This window comes from Galeopterus variegatus, unplaced genomic scaffold (assembly GCF_000696425.1).
Source record: "Galeopterus variegatus unplaced genomic scaffold, G_variegatus-3.0.2 Scaffold625, whole genome shotgun sequence".
Classification (NCBI taxonomy): Eukaryota; Metazoa; Chordata; class Mammalia; order Dermoptera; family Cynocephalidae; genus Galeopterus; species Galeopterus variegatus.
The window spans coordinates 449,797-455,254 of NW_007726736.1; the positions used below are offsets into that span (position 1 = coordinate 449,797).

The 5,458-nt window shown below is 34.1% G+C and overlaps 1 pseudogene; it reads left to right on the plus strand.

Moving 5' to 3' along the window:
• The window catches only part of LOC103588901, a 28,402-nt pseudogene that overhangs the window by 19,164 nt on the left and 3,780 nt on the right, over positions 1-5,458 (plus strand).

Genomic DNA, 5,458 nt, shown 5'->3' on the forward strand with positions numbered 1-5,458 from the left:
CCCTTTTACACATATCTGGTTATGTTTATTTCTGTTTGTTTATTTATTTTTAGCCACTAAAAGTAGTTTTTCCCCATTGTACATTCTAACTAGTTCTTGATGGAATATAGGATTTTGTAGTAATTATCTTGTATTTATTTACCTCACTAAATTTTCTTATTAAGTCCTTTTCCTGTTATCTATCTTACATTTTCTAGTTAGAAAACCAAGTTAGTGTCAAATAATTATGTTTTTATTTTGAAAATATATACTGCATTATATATTATTCCTTCATGACATTGGCTTGAATCTCTAAAAAACTATCAGCTAATACTTTTTCAAGCAGGCAACCTTATATTGTCTCTGGTTTCACTGAGAATTTCCTTAGTGCTTAACCATTAGCATCATATTAACTGGTTAAAGTAGCAAATATTTATCTTACTTATTCTCTCAATTCTTAGTTTACTGAGAGTGGTTTTAGTCTTTTATTTTTTGCTTTTGGTATTTCTCAGGAATAAATCTTGAATTTTTTCAAGGGATATGGGCATTTATTAAGAACGATCAAATTTCTTTTACTAAATTCACTAGGTTATTAATGAATTTTATTTCATATTTTGTAATGTTTAAGACATTTTTTCCTCTCTGAGGACATGAAAATTCTCTTACGTTGTTTTCTAAAAGATTTATATTTTTCTTTCACATTTATATCTTCAATCACCTAAATTTGATCTTTTTCCTGTCCTGTGAGATAAGGGTCCTGTTTTGTTTCTATCTTTAAGGATGCCCAATTGTCCCAGCATATATAGTGCAAAATCTGTGCTTTTCCATTGATATTCAGAGCCACCTCTATTCATATATCAAATGCCCATATATGCAGGGTCTGTTTCTGGGGTATCTATTCTGTTTTATTTGTTTCTGGCAAGTTCTTAGGGACACTACCAGTCTGGTACTGCTTTAAACCACGTTCTAGGCTTGAAGTTTTTTGGATCATTCAGTGATGTGAATTTGGGCTGCCAATTTGTGTAAAGGCTGGCTTGTATTTCTACGTTCACTCTCTCCATAGCCAGCACCCAAGGTGACTATCTGAGCAATCTCCTGAGCGTGTTTTTCACCTTTCACTCTTTGAGGTCCATGCTTTATTAGAGAAAGTGTAACCTATCCATTCCTTGCTTGGAATAGACTTTATATTTCTATATGTTCTTCTGTGTTCTGCTCCTGGACATGCCACAAAAAGTGAAGTTTGAGCATTTTAAGAATTGGAGAATAAATCCAGGGCAAGAGTTGCTTTGGGGCTAAGCCTACCTCCTATATTCACTTAGGTTTGGCTTGAAGAGTCCTTACTATCTTGTCAGCTCTTCTATTTTTTTAAGTTTTTAAAAATTAATCTAGGATTTCTTTTTTCCAGTGGGAGGGTCAGTTTGAATAACTTATCTTTCAGATGAGGACTATTTTATAAGGTTTTTTTCCAATGTATAAGAAAATTGTAAAATCTTCTTTGACAGAGACAAATAAAATATTGGCCATCAAATATGAGTGCCATGGTGATGCTAATTCTATTTTTCTTTGCCTTTAGCAGTACCTTCAGAGTTTCATTTTAATTCTTGTTATAATGTGTCTGGAAATGAAGTGCAGAAATGAAATAATGAGGAAAGATTCAGTTTTCAGATTGGGAGACTATTAATTGACATCTGGATGTAATTTAAATATTTAATCTTTATTACAGTACATTTAACATCAATTTATTAAGACAAATTTACTGTCCAACTCTGGCTAAGCATGTTGGAAAGTGTTATTTTGAAAAAAAAAACAAAACTCAAGATTAGATTGAATGTAGAGATATATAGTTTCTAAGTCATGGATCCTTCTGGTTTTAGACAAGTTGAGTTTTTGTCCTGTGCACCACTATAAGCCGTGGTTAAGTACCAAAGCTCATTTTTCTCCTGCTTATGGCCATTATAGGTTCCTGAGTAGAAGACAGTAACAAAATGGTGTTCAATATAAATATGTGGAATGTTTTGAAAAGGCAAGAAAAACCAATTAGGGTGATCTTTTTTGATGTAAAGTGATGGTGATCTGGAATGGTGATGGACTTAAGGGGCTGATAAGTCTATATTTGAGAGAATTTAAAACAAAGCAACATATCTAGTTGACATGGGACAAAAATTTTCAAAGGGAATACTAAAAGAGGATTTTCATAATGCCACTGGAGGTGTTATTACTGTCAAGGGGAATCTTATAGGTAATAAATTCATCATTTTATATTCTTTTAAAGCAAACAATAATAATTCAGTTATAGGAATTTACATTTTCTTGATAGTTATTGTACAGCTATAATTGCATTTTTATGTTTCTTTTATTCTCTCTGTAGAATCTGCAAGAAGTAGGAAAACTCATCCAAATCCAGAATAGCCAGAAGAGGAAGAAGATGAAAATGTTCAAGCTCAAAGTGAAAACAGCAAATGCACTCACTACTCCAAACTTGGATGAGATGAGAATGGGTGACTAGACCCTTAATGAAATATAGGGCAGTTAGCTTGTCCTACAGAGTTAATGAGATGTTGGTTTTTATTCTGACAACTGGCTTTTGTTTCCATAGTACAACGTCCATTTTTAGGTCATATGCAAATCATTTTTTAAAAAGTATTTGCCCTGTCCTCATTCTTTAAATTTTCTCTTCTCCAGCATTTTGTGGATCTTAATCTACCAGATCCTCATTCATCAATGTAATTCAAGAGGTTCTCTGGTATCTTTAACAACTTTAAGAAAATCCCACATCTTTTTCAAGAGTTGCAATTTTATATTGCATTACCATGAAATTGTAATATTAATAACTGTTAGTAGCATATGAAAAAGAGAAAATTAAAACCAATAAAGAATTAAGTGGGAATAAAGTTAGTAGAAACAGCAAGGATAGATGCTCAGCGTAATCAAAGGGAAAGTATTTGATTGGGAAAGTTTTACAAGTAGTAAATAAAGTAGCCTTCATTTATGAACAGATCTATGGCATTTTATTTAAAAATAGAGGCTGAATCTCTTCAGCCTGGCTCAAAATCTGATCAGGTTCATAGTCTAGGAAATGGAAGGTAATACATCAATTTATAGAACATCCAGAATTTAACAGGAAAATCAAGTTTTGTGATGTTTTACAGAAACGAGTCATAATGGCAAGTTGTTTACACAAGGAATATAAAGAGAAAAAGAAAAGTTGCTTTTCAACAAGAAAGAAGAAAATAGCCATTAGAAACATTTCTTCCTATGTTAAAAAAAAGGTTTGGTTAAGTATTCCCTTTGTTAGAGTGTTGCTTATTCTTTAGGCTTAGGGCTATGAAGGGACTGACTGTTCAAATGTATTGGTTAACATGTAATTATAAAAATTCTTCACATCAGCAGAGAATTTTTTTCTACTTTAAAAATCATATCTCAATTCAAATGGCAAGAAATCCATTCTTGGATCAGAAAGACCATTCAAACGGCAAGAAATCCATTCTTGGATCAAGACCATCATTTTTCTATAAATCCGAATTCATTCTATAGGAAAAAATAAAGGAAATTGTTGTTATAATATAGGAAATTATGAAGGTACCAACCGAGTATTTGTTCCAAAATGTTATTTTGTTTCAAAATGTTACTGAACTAAGCACTTAGTTTAGGTTAGTCAACCTTAAAGGACAAATATTAATAGTGACTCTTCTGGGTGAAGTTTTGGAATTAGTAGGACACAATGGAGCTGGTAAAAATACTTCTATTAAACTGATAACTGGTGCACAAAGCCAATTGCAGGAACAGTATGTGACATATGAAGGAAGCAAGCTCATTGTGAGGGGAAATTTCATTTTAAATATTCATGACATCCTTCTGCTACTCCTATGAGGAAATCAAATGATTTTAAACAATGAATAAATAGATGAAAGAATTTATAAAATTTTTCTTGTGTGCTCAAAAAATATTACAGCTTAATGACCACTTTTATTTCCTTTAGTGGAAGGGAGGATGGAAGCTTTGCATAATGTCAGTATCATAGCCTATGAGGTTTATCCGAGGCATGCTTATTGCTAGCTGAAAACTCTTCACAGTGTCCCATCATGACGACTTGCAATATAGTCGGCATTGGCAATTTTTGATCATAGCTATGGAGACTGAACATTGTGCAGGGTTGGAGCAGAAACCGAAGGTGGATCTGACATTTGTTGTCATGCGTAGGTGGTTATACAGGCAGCACAGCATCACTGAAGCTATAGGAAGACAACGGCCTCAAGTTCTTGGGATAAAGCCCTCAGGAGAACGCACTGTGTCCCAACCTCACGATGAAAGAACACATGGAGTTGTATGCAGCCGAGAAAGGACTGGAGGAAGAGGATGCTGCTCTCAGCATTTTGCGGTACAGAGAGAAGGCTCACTCACAGATTGTAGCTGGAAGAAGGGAGAAATATCCAATTTCTTCATTACGAATGGAAAGGAGACCATAAACAATGTCTTCAAATTTTCATGCAAATAAAATTGTTTAAAATCTGAAGAACCAAATCATATGGTTTAGTAATTATGAATATGTTAATGATCCTTAAGTACACTATTTTCAGATTTATAGTGCTTAAGGATTTCCATACTATTGTTTTAGATAGGTACATTTGCCACATACCTCATGCATAATCACACCATTTTTTGTCAAATTGATGGAAGCACTCAAGCTGCAGGAGCAGCTGAAGGCTCCTGTGAAGACCCTATCAGCAGCAGTAAAGAGAAAGGTAGGGGCAGGGCTCGGTGCTCCTCTGTGCACCCCACAGATGGGTGCTGGACAGTCTGTTCCTCTTGTTCCAGCTGAGCTTTGTGCTGAGCATCCTGCAGAACCTGTCAGTGGTTCTTCTGGATGAGCCATCGTCAGGGATGGTCCCTGAGGGGCATCAGCAGGTGTGGTGAGGGGAGCAAAGGTGACATGTCAGAGCCAATAGTTTGCATCTAGAGTTGGACTTTTTGTTTGTGTTCTACATTTTGCGCCATTAACCTTTGATGTTCACATTCTGTATTATTTAATTCAGTGAAACCCAATATAGCATTTGAGATTCCCCAAGGAATGAACAGACATTTTAAGACTCAAAAAGACTCTTGAATATATTTAATTGGGTTTTCTTTCTCTTACTTCTCCTCCCCCTGCCTCTTTCTTCTTGCATTTTGTTTTTCAGTTATGGGAAGTCCTATAGTGTGGTGTTTCTTTATTTTTACTCCAACATTTTTTTTTCTTAGCAAACATTATTTTACTACTTCCTCATCCTTTACTTTTCTTTTTATGAAGCCAGATAATATAGTAATATAATTAGGTAATGCAGCACAATTTCTATTCTTTCTATAGTAAAGATTTTCTCCTGTAACCTAATATAAAATTTTCTATTTAGTTTTCAAACTTATTCCTGTTCATCTATTTTCCCAAGTTACTTTCTATATGCAAACATACTTTATCTTTAGGTAGGCAATTCAGACCACTATT